The sequence below is a fragment of the Moschus berezovskii genome, chromosome 22 (assembly GCF_049115385.1).
Source record: "Moschus berezovskii isolate FMDL1 chromosome 22, NW_MosBer_1.0, whole genome shotgun sequence".
NCBI classification, from domain to species: domain Eukaryota; kingdom Metazoa; phylum Chordata; class Mammalia; order Artiodactyla; family Moschidae; genus Moschus; species Moschus berezovskii.
The window spans coordinates 37,873,973-37,889,903 of NC_142481.1; the positions used below are offsets into that span (position 1 = coordinate 37,873,973).

The 15,931-nt window shown below is 45.2% G+C and overlaps 1 long non-coding RNA gene across 1 annotated transcript; it reads right to left on the reverse strand.

Moving 5' to 3' along the window:
- Positions 1 to 2,367: 2,367 nt before the first annotated feature.
- Positions 2,368 to 10,373, reverse strand: LOC148774399 (uncharacterized). Its single transcript, XR_016035906.1, has 3 exons — positions 8,851 to 10,373; positions 8,069 to 8,137; positions 2,368 to 6,442 (listed from the first exon to the last, which is right to left on the reverse strand). It is a non-coding gene; the product is annotated as an uncharacterized LOC148774399 (long non-coding RNA).
- Positions 10,374 to 15,931: the final 5,558 nt, after the last annotated feature.

Genomic DNA, 15,931 nt, shown 5'->3' on the forward strand with positions numbered 1-15,931 from the left:
TAAGAAACACGGAGGATATAGTGAGAGAAAAACATAGTGTATATTTTATCAGAATCCCAAGGAGAGAGGAGGAAATATTTAAAGAGATGGTGGTTGAATATTTTGAGTATTTTTTCAGAATTGATGCAAGGTACAAGTGGCCATGGGGTCGCAAAGAGTCGGACAGGACTGAGCGACTGAACTGAACTGAACTGAACAAGTGGCCCTGAAACCCCAATACTTTGGCCACCTCATGCGAAGAGTTGACTCACTGGAAAAGACTCTGATGCTGGGAGGGATTGGGGGCAGGAAGAGAAGGGGACGACAGAGAATGAGATGGCTGGATGGCATCATCGACTCGATGGATATGAGTTTGAGTGAACTCCGGGAGTTGGTGATAGACAGGGAGGCCTGGCGTGCTGTGATTCATGAGGTTGCAAAGAGTTGGACATGACTGAGCGATTGAACTGAACTGAACTGAACTGAACTGAACAAGTGGCCCAGCCACAGATACAAGTGGCCCAGAAAATCTCAAACAGAACAAATACAAAAAAATTTATATTTAACAGAAATAGAAAAATAAGGAGAAAATATTAAAAACTAGCCAGAGAAAAAAGACCATTTACTTTCAAAGCAATGGCGATTAGACTTACAAATCATTCTCAACAGCAATGAAGGAAACCATAGAAAAGTGGAATGAATGAAATCCTTAATGTGATGAAGCAGAATAACTGCCAACCTAGACTCTATACTCAGCTAAAATATCTTTCAAGAATGAAGGCCAAATAAAGACATTTTCTTTTAAACAAAAACTGAGAGTCCATCACCAGCAAACCCTCACTAAAGAAAAATTTAAAACATGTACTTGAGGCAGAAGGAAAATTATCTAGATGGGAGGGTTCAGTTCAGTTCAGTTCAGTCGCTCAGTCGTGTCCGACTACAAAGAGATCCAACCAGTCCATTCTAAGGGAGATCGATCCTGGGTGTTCATTGGAAGGACTGATGCTAAAGCTGAAACTGCAATACTTTGGCCACCTCATGCAAAGAGTTGACTCACTGGAAAAGACTCTGATGCTGGGAGGGATTGGGGGCAGGAGGAGAAGGGGACGACAGAGAATGAGATGGCTGGATGGCATCACCGACTCTGTGGATATGAGTTTGAGTGAACTCTGGGAGTTGGTGATGGACAGGGAGGCCTGGCGTGCTGTGATTCATGGGGTCGCGGAGAGATGGGAGGGTAGAGGATATAAAAAAAGAATAGGGACTAAAGATAGTGGCTAAAAGAATACAGACAAAGGACATCCCTGGTGTCCAGTGGTTGAGAGGCTGGCTGCCAATGCTAGGATCACGGGTTCGACCCCTGGTCCAGGAAGATCCCACATGCTGCAAGGCAACTAAGCTGGTGCAGCACACCTACTGAAGCCCATGTGCCCTAGAGCCTGTGCTCCGAAACAAGAGAAGCCACTGAGAGGAGAATGCCGCACACCGCAGCGAGGGAGTAGCCCCCGCTTGCCTCACCGGAGAAAGCCCACGCAGCTATGAAGACTGAGCGCAGCCATAAGTAAATAAATAAAATACGGGCAAATGTACAAAATATTGTATGGAATAGTAATCATAAAGTCTAATGGAATTTAAAATGAAATGAAAATATCAAACAATCTAACATAAATTGGGAGTGGGAAACAAATTGTATCAAAATGTTATAGTATCAATGGGGTATTCAGGCGAATGATAAAGGTTTGATTAATTTCAGGCTTTAATAAATTAAGTGTGCATGTTACAATATCTAGGGTAAACACTCAGGCCTCCCTATCCATCACCAACTCCTGGAGTTCACTCAAACTCATGTCCACAGAGTCGATGATGCCATCCAGCCATCTCATTCTCGGTCATCCCCTTCTCCTCCCGCCCCCAACCTTTCCCAGCGTCAGAGTCTTTTCCAGTGAGTCAACTCGCCGCATGAGGTGGCCAAAGTATTGCAGTTTCAGCTTTAGCATCAGTCCTTCCAATGAACACCCAGGATCGATCTCCCTTAGAATGGACTGGTTGGATCTCCTTGCGGTACAAGGGACTCTCAAGAGTCCTCTCCAACACCACAGTTCAAAAGCATCAATTCTTCGGCGATCAGCTTTCCTCACAGTCCAACTCTCACATCCATACATGACCACAGGAAAAATCATAGCCTTGACTAGACGGACCTTTGTTGGCAAAGTAATGTCTCTGCTTTTTAACATACTATCAAGGTTGGTCATAACTTTCCTTCCAAGGAGTAAGCGTCTTTTAATTTCATGGCTGCAATCAGCATCTGCAGTGATTTTGGAGCCCCAAAAAATAAAGTCTGACACTGTTTCCACTGTTTTTCCATCTATTTCGCATGAAGTGATGGGACCAGATACCATGATCTTTGTTTTCTGAATGTTGAGCTTCAAGCCAACCTTTTCACTCTCCTCTTTCACTTTCATCAAAAGGCTTTTGAGTTCCTCTTCACTTTCTGCCATAAGGGTAGTGTCATCTGCATATCTGAGATTATTGATATTTCTCCCAGCAATCTTGATTCCAGCTTGTGCTTCTTCCAGCTCAGCATTCCTCATGATGTACTCTGCATATAAGTTAAATAAGCAAGGTGACAATATACAGCCTTGACGCACTCCTTTTCCTATTTGGAACCAGTCTGTTGTTCCATGTCCAGTTCTAACTGTTGCTTCCTGACCTGCATACAGGTTTCTCAAGAGGCAGGTCGGGTGGTCTGGTATTTCCATCTCTTTCAGAATTTTCCACAATTTATTGTGATCCACACAGTCAAAGGCTTTGGCATAGTCAATGAAGCAGAAATAGATGTTTTACTGGAACTCTCTTGCTTTCTCCATGATCCAGCGGATGTTGGCAATTTGATCTCTGGTGCCTCTCCCTTTTCTAAAACCTGCTTGAACATCTGGGAGTTCACGGTTCACATATTGCTGAAGCCTGGCTTGGAGAATTTTGAGCATGACTTTACTATCGTGTGAGATGAGTGCAATTGTGCGGTAGTTTGAGCATTCTTTGGCATTGCCTTTCTTTGGGATTGGAATGAAGACTGACCTTTTCCAGTCCTGTGGCCACTGCTGAGTTTTCCAAATTTCGCCTGCCAAATAAGAATGGTTTCCACATATGAAAAGGGCTATAAAAATCCAATCAGAGAAGAATCTATGACAGACTATCAGTGGCACGCAAAGCCTAAAATATTTACCATCGGGCTTTTTACAGAAAAAAGTTACCAGCTCCTGCACTAAAGGAATAGAAAAAGAGTATATCATTTCAAACTTATTAACAGAGTAAATGATATGAGTTATAAGATAAAACATATACAGACAATTCTTTCAAGGCCAGAAAGAAATGAAAAAAATAGGATGAGTAAGATAAGTACCACAAAGTAAGATAGTAGATTTAATTCTAAATGTTTACAGTAGATGTACATTACATTTACATTTACCTATACACAGTCATTAATTATAAATGGACGAAATGCTCCAGTTAAAAGGCAAAAATTTCAGCCTGGATGGGGGGAAATTTATGTTATTCAACAATGAACAAACACATCTAAAACATAAGAATAGAGAACATTTTAAGGCAATAAAATAAAAAAACTAGTTTTCAAAAAGCTAGTATAACTTTATTTGTAAAAGACAAAGTAGACTTTAAGGCAAAATGCATTACTAGAGGTAAAGATAATAATAAAACTTAATTTCACTGACTCAATGAACATGAGTCTGAGCAAACTCTGGGAGGCAGGCTGCAGGACATGACTTAGCAACTGAATAACAACAAAATTCTAATGATCATTGCAAAGTATGAAAAAGAGATGTTTGACAAAATTCAATATCCATTCATGGTTTTTAAAAAAAAATCTTAGGAAACTAGAAATATAAGGAACTTCCTAAATCTGATAAAGGGTACATACTGAACAAAACCTTACAGCAAATATTATACTTCAGGGTGAAACTGTCAAAAACTTTCCCTTTGAGTTTGGTAGCAAGATAAGGAAGCTTGCTATTACTATATTCTGTATTGCTCTGTAAAGACCTAGCCTGTGCAATAAGAAAAGGAAGTGAGATAAGACAGACAAACATCGAAAACAAACAAACCTCACCATTCATAGATGTGACGATGAGTATATTTTAAAAAATTGAAAAACTATTTTAAAAAATTGACAATCTATTAGAATTAACAAGAGAGTTCAGTAAGTTTTCAGGATACAAAAACCAATGTTAATACATCATTATGTAATACTATATAGTAGCCACAATTGGAAAATACAATTTTTAAAAGGTCACAGTAACAGGTTCTATTTATTATATGATGGTCCAAAATGATTCTGGCCTCCTGCTAGTCATGCCTCTGTGTAATCCCCTCCTCTTGTGTGGGCTGCACTTAGCAACTTCAGTTGCTCAGTTGTGTCCGACTCTTGGTGACCCCACGGACTACAGCATGCCAGGCTCCCCTGTCCTTCACCATCTCCTGGAATTTGCTCAGAATTATGTCCACTGAGTCAGTGATGCCATCCAACCATCTCATCCTCTGTCATCCCCTTCTCCTCCTGCCTTCAATTTTTCCCAACATCAGGATCTTTCCCAATGAGTCAGCTCTTCGCATCAGGTGGCCAAAGGATTGGAGCTTCAGCTTCAGCATCAGTCCTTCCAATGAGTATTCAGGGTTGATTTTTTTTTTTTTAAAGATCGACTGGTTTGATCTCCTTGCTTTCCAAGAGACTCTCAAGAGTTTTCTCCAACACCACAGTTCAAAAGCATCAATTCTTCAGTGCTCATCTTTCTTTATGATCTACATTCTAATGAATAGAACATAGCAGAAATCATGACATGTCATTTCTGATATTAGGTTATTAAAAGGCTGTGGCTCCCATCTTGGGTGTTCTCTCTCCCTCTCAAATTACTTCCCTCCTGGGGAAGCCAGCTGTCATGTCATGAGGCAGCCCTACAGGTCCCCTTCACAAGTCAAGCTGAGGTAGGAGGTAGATTGGCCCCAGGCTGAGCAGCTGTAGCTGATCTCCTGCTGACATTTCAAAATGGGATACCTGTGGGAGTATTGGGTCTCAATTGGATGCATTCTTGTGGATTTCCCAGCCTGACGCATGCACAGAGAAGGCCTTCAGTCTGGGGGAAGGATGAAAGGATGAGGAAGACCCCTGCCGGAATCCATCTAGCTGAGAGATGCATGTCCACACCAGGACCAAATATGGAGACGATTGACTAGGAAATCAAACAAACAGAAACTACCCCTATACAAGCAACCTAAGCTGCCTCTATTGGGCTGCTCACCTCGAGGTCACCTCTCTGCCTTTGCACACATGTATTGTTTTTTCCACACATACTTTACTTCTTCCACACAAGCAATGCTTCTAACTTTTTCACAATATTGGTCTCTTTGCTGAATTCTTTCTTCAAAGAAGACAAGAACCGAGCCTCTTCCACCAGCTTTTCATCATGGGAATCAAAGCCTTTAGATAAGACCACAGTCCTAGTACATGGACTTATAATATGACTTTGCAATTTCAATCCTAGGTATACACTCAAAAGAACTGAAAATGTATATTCACACAAAAACTTGTACATGAGTACCCACAGCAGCATTATTTAAAATGGGGAAGAAAAGCAAAATACTTACCAACAGATTAAAGAATAAATAAAAGTGTGGTGGGTCCACACAATGACATGTTATTCATTAATAAAAAGGAATACATGCTACAATACGGAAAAACCTTGAAAATGTACTAGGTGAAAGAAACCAGTTATAAAGGCCACATATTGCATAAGTCCATTTCTATGAAATGTACTGAACAGGCAAATTTATACAGACAGAAAGTAGATTAATGGTTGCTTGATGCTGGAAGCTTGGGTGAAACGGAAATGAGGTAATGGGTATGAGGTTTCTTTCTTGGGGTAATGAACATATTCTAAAATTGACTGTGGTGATGGCTGCACAATTCTGCACAACCAGATCTTATGGAAATAACCCAAATGAACTTTTGGGCCCACCCAATACTAGAAACTATTGAAATTGTACACTTAAAAAAGTAAGACCACAGCCCTAGCTATCAACTTGACTGCAACCTCATAAAAGACCTTAAGGCAGAGCCACCAGCTAGGTGCATAACCCACAAAAACTAAAAATGATAAATACTTGAGGCTTTGCCACCGAGTTTGGGGATAATTTGGTACATGTTAATAGAAAACTAATACAACCGCCACCATTTACAACACTTCAAAAATAGATCAAATGCCTAGAAATAAATTTAACCAGAAATGCACACAATTCAGATAAAATTCTAAAATTTAATTGGGACATGCAGAAATAGACCGGAGCACTCACCAACAGTTCCACACATAATGTGGCTGCCTGATTTACAACAGAGCTGGCATTTCTGAGCATCGAGGAAAGGCTGGAGTTTATACGAATGGGGTTCCGACAGCTGGGTATTCATATGGGGCAAAAACAAAAACAAAATTCAACCCTAACACATACAAGCCACGAATATCAATTGCAGGTAAATTTAAAGACCTGACAGTGAAAAGCTACAAAACTTCTTGGCAATGATATAGAAAGATATCTTCCTGACTTTGAGTCAGCGAAGAATTTAACACAAAAAGCACTGGCCATCAGGTAAATATTTAATCACCTAGAACATAATAAACGGAAGAGTTTCTGTTCCTCAAAAGATGATGGGTGGGGTGGGGGGTTGGGGCTTCCCTGGTGGCTTAGTGATAAGGAATCCACCTGCCATTGCAGGAGACACAGGTCTGATCCCTGATCCTATATGCCACGGAGCAACTAAGCCCATGTGCCACAACTCCGGAGTCTGAGCTCTAGAGCCCAGGAACCATAATAAGAGAAGTCACCACAATGAGACCCTGTGCACCCCAGCTAGAGAGCGTCCCCACTCTCTGCAGCTAGAGGAAAGACCATGCAGCCATGAAGACCCAGCACAGCCAAAAGTAATTATTTAAAAAAAAAAAAAGACTGTAGGGGAAAAAAGTGAATAAGATCACAGAGTGGGAGAGTATGATTGCAATAATATAACCAACAAAGAAGTCATATCCAGAATATACAAATATCCCCTCAAAATCAATAAGAAGTAGAGGAGAAGGGAGTCTGAGACAAGGTGTCTGGAAGATGGTGCTCAAGGCGGGAGTGAGGGGTACAGAGAGTGAGACAGGGCAGGTAGACATCCCAATACCAGGATGCTATCAAGGTCACTGCTGTAGGCGGTGGGACCTCCAGGACTCCTGAGACAGTCAAGAGCTGTCTCCGTGAAGGTCAGGAGCTGGGGCGCCCGTCCATCAGCTATCATGCTCCCATTCCAGTCTTTTCCACAGTGTCGGAAAAGACCCTGGATAGAACCTTGACAGACTGGCTCTCTAGCAGTGGAAGCTTTGTACCCTGCACAATGGCCAAAATCAGAGTGATGCTGGCACCAGGGGCATATGTTACAAACAACCCAATAGAAAATAGGCAAAAGATTTAAACAGATGCTTTTAAAAGGGGGAGGGACGAATCCGACCAGCCAATAAATATATGAAGAGATGCTCTACCTCATTAAATTGCCTTGGAAATGCAACTTACAGTAACAATGAGATACCACTACACACCCAGCAGATTAAGCAAGGGCTTCCCAGGTGGTGCCCGTGGTAAAGAAACCACCTGCCAATGCAAGAGACCCAGGTTCAATTGCTGGATCAGGAAGATCCCCTGGAAGAGGGCATGGCAACCCACTCCAGGTTTCATGCCTAGAGAATCTCATGGACAGAGGAGCCTGGTGGGTTACAATCCATAGATAAGATCACAAAGAGTCGGACACAATTGAAGTGACTTAGCAGGCACGCACGTGTGGCACCAGAGAGCCACGGGGATACTCATCAGAGCAGAGTGGAACTGAAAATTTGTTCAACCACTTCAGAAGACTGGCATAGTCTAGTAAAGTTGAAGACACATATGACCTGTAGTCCAGAAATTCCACTCCTAGATACATAGCTTGGAGCAACACAAACATGAACACGCACCTCTGTGTACATAGAAGAACATTCATCGCTTACCATACCTCAACCTGCAAGCATCCCAAATATCTGTCCACAGGAGAAAGGATTCAGAGCTGTAGCGTGGTCCCGTGCTGGAATAGCATATAGCAATGAAATTGAATAAAACGTATTTACATACAACAACACAGATGAATCCCACAAATTTAATGGTAAGTTGAAGAGACGTGGATTTTGTTTATATAAACTTCCAAAATAAGAAAAACCAGAACTATGTCATTCAGAGATGCAGATACAGGTGTTAAAACGGTCAGTACAAGTAAGGAAGTGATGCCTCTAGACATCAGGATGTTTTCCTGCCCCTTGCAGGAAGGTGTGGGGTGGAGAAAGGAGGATGGAGGTTTCAGGGCGTGGAGGAGGGGCGTCACATGGCGATTTGCTCTATAATTTTGGCTAAATTGTGTGTGTATCCTGTGAACTCTCTATAGTTCACAATCAATAAAGGATTACATCAACAAAACTGATGCACACACACCACCTGCTCTCCCTTTGTGAGTTCCGCACCGCAGTTACAGACAGGCCACCCCACCATTCAGGACCCAACTATCAGACTTGATGACTCCCGCCCAGCTGGTGGCCAGTCAAGCTTTCCATCCTATGGGTTCCCCCTCCCGACGCCCCATTGAGCCTCGCCCCTCCCTCCATTCCTGCTGTCAGCACAACTCTGGATGTATTTCAGGTCCACCCAAGGACAACCAGTCAGCTGTGTCTCCCTGGATGTCCTTCCAACCTGTCTCTACCCACAGCCAGTGACCGTTTGGAAACACCACTCAGATGGGGGACTCACCTGGTCAAAGAGCTTCAATGTCTCCCCACTGCCCAAGCTGCATAATGGGGCCCCTTCTTCTCCCTCTGGTTTCTTTCTTGCCTCTCCTATCTTCCCCCCCAAGCCCACATGTCTGCACACTCTCTCTCTCTCTTCCTTTTACCCCCAAACCTCCCCCTCCCCCTGTCCTACTCTATTCAGCTAGAAGCCCTCTCTCATAAGAAACCTTCCTGATGGACTTCTCTGGTGGTCCAGTGCTTAAGAATCTACCTGCCAATGCAGGGGACACGGGTTCGGTTTCTGGTCTGGGAAGATTCCACACGCCGCAGAGCAACTAAGCCCCTGGGCCACAACTACTGAAGCCCGTGCGCCTAGAGTCCGTGCTCTGCAACAAAGAATAGCCCCCGCTCACTGCAACTAGAGAAAGCTCACATGCAGCAACAAAGACCCAGGGCAACCAAAAATAAAAATAAATTATAAAAAAGAAAGAAGCCTTCCTGCCACCCTGGGTTACACTCCTCACCCTCCCCTAACACCCCGCCAAAGGAAGCAGCCCAGCCCACAGGCTCCAGGCTCTGAGTTGGTTTGTGTTCCTGAAGCCTGGGTTCCTGGGGTGAGAGAGCGAAGCCAGGACCCGCCTGAGATCAGAGGTTCCCATTGCTGGAGAGGAAGGTCTGGGATGTCTTTCAACAGGTAACTCCTCATCAAAGTATTCCAGCAAACCCTGGGGAGGAGCAGGGAGCCAGCTGACTAAGAGACCCCATAGGCTCCAATACAAGAACATCAAAGTAGTAACTATGAGGCTGAAGTTGAACCAGAGGCCCTTTCCCCATTTTCCTTCAACAAGCAACATAAGCCTCTCATTTTTGTTTAATTCATAGGCCTTCTCCACCAAAGGCAATCCCCATGCAGAAGGTGGGAAAACCTTGGAGTCTAATGTGATATTAAAATTAATAATGAAATGTGACATTTTTGCTACCCCAATTTTGTCCACACACATCATGTTATGTTATCATTGCCTGGTATATCCCTGGTCCCACCAGATGGTGAGCCTGGGGGAGAGGGGTGGTGGGAGCAGCAGCTGGGCCTCCTCCCTGCATGGGGAACCCCAGGTTGAGCAAGCCTGCCTCAACATAGTCTCTCTGTGTGTGGGATAGATAGAGGGCAGATAGACAGAGGTTGGGTATTGGGCGGAGGGAAGGATGAATGGATGGATGGTCAGGTGAATGGCTGGATAAAAGGACAGATAAGTGTCTTCATGAACAAATGAAATGGGAAATAAAGGAATAATGAACAGATGGACAGACGGAAGGATGAATGGATGGACAGATGAGTGAATGAACAGAGACAGATGGGTGGATAAAAGAACAGCAGACATTCCCACAGAAGGATGGGAAAATCTACCAGTTTTCTTCTTTAACAGAGGTGGGAAAGCCAGGTCAGGGCCTCAGATGCACTCTTGCTGGAAATGTTCCCATCTTGCAGTTGGCAGGAATGTCGGGGTCCCCCCAGGTCCTCTGCAGGCTGCCTCTGGGCTCTGGGACCAGGCAGAAAGGCAGGAGTGGTCAACCGCGACCCCTGGTGGTCACGATAGGAATGACCGCCCCAGGGCCTGGCTTGGCAGCTCTGGCCATCCTGGCCCTGCTAAGGAGCCTACCTTCACCCTAATTCCAGGCGCTGACCTTCTGACCCGTCGGCTGAGGTTCCCATCTAAATGTCCTCAGACAGCTCACAGCACCAATGGTGTGCGAGGCAGCAGGCCAGGCATTCACTCACACTCTGAAGGGCCTTCTCCTGACCAAGTCACACTTATCTCTCCCTGACCCCTCAGAGCAGCCTTGGAAATAGCTCCATTTTACAGGTGAGAAACCTGTTTCAGAGGGGCCTCAAGAGGCTTGCCAAGGTCTACGGTGAGTGAGTCGCAGAGCCAGGACTTGAACTCAGACTGTCTCAGATTCCCTTCTAGGCTAGCTCCCTGCCTCCCTGCAGATCCTGCTGGGACAATCGCGGCTGACTCTCTGAGCATCCCCGGTGGGTCCACAGTGCAAATACACACAGCCCCTGGCTCCATGGAACTCGCCGTCTGGTAGGCTTGTTCCCACCCCTTCACAATCTGATAAGGAATCAGAGGCTGATTTGAACCTCAGCTCAGGCACTGGGGAGCTGTGCGGCCTTGGGCAAGTCACTTAAGCTTTCTGTGCTTCAGTTTCTTCACAGGTGGAATGAGTCTGATAATAATCAAACTTACATCACAGGGTTGTTGTGAAAATTAAGTGAGCTAATATATGTAGGAAGTATCGGGTACATAGTAAGTGTCCCCTCTCACCATTATGAGCAAGAGAATGGGGCTCTGAGGAAGAAAAGCCTGAAAATTCACAAGAGCAGCAAAGCCATGCTTACTTTCATTGTTTTTCAGAAGCAAGATGGAGACGAGGCTGGGCAGCAGAATGGGGAAGTTGGCAGCTGCGGGCTCTGTGGTGATGGTGGCAGTGGAGTACGTCTTCCAGAAGCTTTTCTGCTTCTACCTACAGAGCCGCCCCGGGGACCACAGCCCTGGGAGGGGACATGGACTTCCCGCCAGCTCACATCCACGGCACAGGGCCTGGTGCCCACAAGGTGGTCAAATCTCAGCTAAATGTGTCCCCAGTCAGCGACCACAGCGCCTACAGAGCAAGACTTCAGCCAGTCAGCAAGTGGCGAGCCTTTGGACTGCAAGGCTAGCTTGGATTTCTTTTTATCCCACACCCCTTCTTCCCAGGTTACCAGCGGCACTGCACAAAACCCTGCCTTAAGTCAGCGGTCCCCAACCTCCTTGGCACCAGGGACTGGTTTCATGGAGGACAAATTTTCCACAGACCAGCATGGGGAGGTATGGTTTGGAGATGATTCAAGCAGTGAAAAAGTGAAATTGTTAGTCACTCAGTCGTGTCCAACTCTTTGTGAACCCATGGGCTATAGCCCACCAGGCTCCTCTGTGAACTTCTCCAGGCCAGAATAGTGGAGTACTTCCTTCTCCAGGGGATCATCCCAACTCAGGGATCGAACCCAGGCCTCCCGCATTGCGGGCAGATTCTTTACCACTGAGCCACCAGGGTACATAACATTTATTGTGCACATTATTTCAATTATTATTACATCAGCAGCCCCCCCGCCCCAAGATCATCAGATGTTAGATCCCAGAGGTTGGGGACCCCTGCTTAAGTTATATTCCCAGAAGCCTAATGTATGTAACCTGGACAAACATATGACTAAGGAAGAGACCCAAGATTTGTGGGACCATAGCAAAGAGTTTCTAAGGTATAAAGAAGTGAGTAAATGGAGATCTCAAAGTTTATTAGAGAAAATGCATTAAGTGACCCTAGGCTACCATTACTTTAATGACCTGACTTCAACCTGACTTTCCTTTCAGAGTAAGTGGCTGCTGCCTATGTATTTCAGGGTTTTTGAGCTGGAGCCTTGGCATGTTATCTGGCCAGAGCTCTTTCAATTTTTTGGAAATGCCAGTTCATGGTTTTTGCTCATTTTTCTCCTAAGTTGTTTATCTTTTCTTACTGATCCGTTCCGTTCCGTTCAGTCGCTCAGTCGTGTCAGACTCTTTGCGACCCCGTGGACTGTAGCCTACCAGGCTTCTCCGTCCATGGGATTCTCCAGGCAAGAATACTGGAGTGGGTTACCATTTCCTTCTCCAGGGGATCTTCCCGAACCAGGGATCGAACCCGGGCCTCCTGCATTGGAGGAAGACGCTTTAACCTCTGAGCCACCAGGGAAGCCCTCTTACTGATCCATAGGGTCTCAATACCAACTCTGTGCTACATCTTTTCCCAAATATGGCTTGTCTTTTCATTTCCTTTAAGGTGTATTTTGGGAAATAGAATTTTTTATTGGAGTATAGTTGATTTTAAATGTTGTGCTAATTTCTGCTGTACAGCAAAGTGATCAGCTGTACATATACATACGTGTGCGTGCTCAGTCACTTCAGTCGTGCCCAACTCTTTGAGACCCCATGGACTGTAGCCCGCCAGGCTCCTCTGTCCATAGCGATTCTCCAGGCAAGAATGCTGCCATGCCCTCCTCCAGGGGATCTTCCCAACCCAGGGATCGAACCCAAGTTTCTTGTGTCTCCTGCGTTGGCAAGTGGATTCTTTACCACTAGCACTACCTGGGAAGCCCACGTATATATATACCCACTCCTTTTTTAGATTCTTTCCCCATATAGGTCATTACAGAATATTGAGACGAGTTCCCTGTGCTTTACAGTAGATCCTTATTCGTTATATTTAATCTATATAGTAGTGTGTGTATGTCAATCCAGTCTCCCAGTTTATCCCTCCCCTGCCTTTCCCTCTGGTAACCATGTTTGTTTTCTACATCTGTGACTCTGTCTCAAACACCAATTAGCGTGTGGTCAATTGTATCCATCTTTTCATCATGGTTAACACTTTTTTGATGTTTTCTTTAAGGGTTCTTTCCCCATCTTGAAGTCAGGAAGATGTTAATCTATATTTTCTTCAAACAGGATTAAAGTTGGACTTTTGACATGTAAACCCTTAATTCATCTAGAGCTAATTCTTGTTTTTTGGGTTTTTTTAGTGGTTTTTTTTTTTTTTTAGATTTTTGGCCACTCCGCAAGGCATGTGGGATCTTAGTTCCCCAACCAGAGACTGAACCTGCGCCCCCTGCAGTGATACCTGAGTTTTAACCACTGGGCCACCAGGGAAGTCCCTAGAGCTGATTCTTGAGTCCACTGTAGGCAGAGATTCAAGTGGACTTCTTTGCCACACGTGTCTCCCGCTCCACATGGTCTCTCCCCTTCCCTGGTCTGCAGCTTCCACTGCCATATGCGAGTCCCCCAATCCCTTCTCCTGTTTCCAGGCTCTCCTTTCCATTCCTTTGGTCAATTTGTTTATCCCAGTGACAAATTTCCAAACACGTGGGGATTTTTAAATTATATTTTTGTTATTACTAGCTCCACTTCATCAAAATCAAAGAATGTGGTCTAATAGCAATTCTTTGCCATTTTTTTTTTGAAGCTTGCTTTCTAATCTAGTCTACTGTCAGTTTTTAAAAATAACCCTTAAGTGCTTAAGGAGAATCTGACTATGGGAGACAAAATTCAATTAATGTCCATTACATCAAATCTGTTTCTTATGTCGTTCAGATCTTCTGTATCTTGGCTAGTTTGTTCAGCTTTGCCATCCGTAATTAAGAGAAGCATCTGAGGGACTTCCCTGATGGTCCAGTGGCTAAGACTCCGTGTTCCCAATGCCAGGGATCCCAGTTCGATCCCTGGTTAGGTAATTAGATCCCATGTGCTCCAACTAAGACCCAGCAAAGCCAAATAAAATAATATATATTGTTTTTAATAAAAGAGAGAGAGAGAAGCATTTGAAACATCCCATGTCACTGGAGGATTTGTCAGCTTCTCCCTAGTCTATCAATTTTTAAAAGTCAGATTGGTTGAAGTAAACTTGCAGATGATAAAATTCACTTTTTAAGTGATATGGATATCCACAACTACTGTCATAAGGGAAGGGCAAAGGCTGTGGAGCCAAGAGAAGGCCCCATCCTAGCTTTTGAGGTAGGAGATAGATGTGGCCCCTGGGCTGGACAGCTGGTGTTTGTCAAGTGGAGTAAAACTGAAGCTTTGTTCTCACCCAGACACTACAAGGACAAAGCTAGTTGCAAAAGCTGAGCTCTGCTAAAGTAAAGAGATAAGGTGCCTGCTCCTGAGGTCAGGAAAACTTTCCTGTCTGCACACGTGCATGTGTGTAATGTCCAGGAAGGACACTGGGGAGCAGGAAGGGGCAGGAAGGCTCCCTAGGGATAAAAAAGGAGAGGGGCACCCTCCATAATAAGCATGGAATGCACCTTTGGAGAAGGAAATGGCAACCCACTCCAGTGTTCTTGCCTGGAGAATCCCAGGGACGGGGGAGCCTGGTGGGCTTCCATCTATGGGGTCACACAGAGTCGGACACGACTGAAGTGACTTAGCAGCAGCAGCAGCACCCACAGGCCTCTGCTGTAGGACCCATCTTAGCAAATAGTTGCACATGCATCCTGGGGAGGGTGTTAGGACCAGTCAGGTATAAAGAAAAAATGAAATAACTGGCCAAATGTAAACAAAGACCCAGAAGGACTATCTTATAGAAGTGATCTGAGTCATCTCTTTACCACGCCCTGCATTCAGGACGCCAGGACTCCTCTCTAGGTGTGTGTCTCTGCCTTGCTTCTGTCTTAAATAAACAAACTGCTTCTATGTGCACTCCACACCTTATGCTGTGTCTCTAATAATAAACTTTGTATCTGTTTTTACAGTTTTTGTCTTCTTGAAACATTCTTGCTCTCAAATGGGGGGAAAGAGCCAGGGTCCCTTTGCTTCTCACCTTCACCCCTGGGGACTAGGATTCCTGGTTTTCATCCAGGGTTACCTAGGTTCTATTCCTGGGCAGGGAACTAAGATCTCTCTTCAGGCCCGCTCACTGCTATCTCTCCAAAATCAGCTTTACCGGTCAAGGGCAGCTTCCTGGTCCAGGCAGAGAAATCGGGAGAGGCTGCCAGACTGAGATCATTAGGGTGTGTTGTCCTCTTTCTGCAAATGAAAGACCTGAGGGATAGTGTTCCAGGAAGCTTGTACAAGGCCTGGAGGTGAGAAAGGACCTGTTCAGAGAATGTGAAGTAGTTGAGTATGGCAGGAGCAAGGAGGGCAAGCAAGGAATGGCGGGAGACGTGAGCACAGGTGGGACCCCCAGGGCCTTTTGAGCTCCAGTGGGAAGTTTGACTACAAGGAGGGGGAGCGTATGGAAGGGTGTCAGCAGAGAAGAACATGTCAGCTTACAGGATGAAAAATTCCCTCTGGCTTCTGAGTAAAGCTCAGACTGGGAGCAGGAAGCCAGGGCGGGCTGTGGAGAGGAGGCTGGAGGCCGGGTCTGGACCACAGTTGGTGGGAGGGGCACAGAAGGCGGAGCCCTCAAGCATCCTGGTGGCAACCTTGACTGGCAAGGGGAGCCCAGGAAGAGAAGCCTTGAGTGGAGCTCAGGACTCACCCAGGGGGCAGAGGGTTCCCCAGCTGGCACACAGAGAATAGATGTGAAGGGTAAAGCCT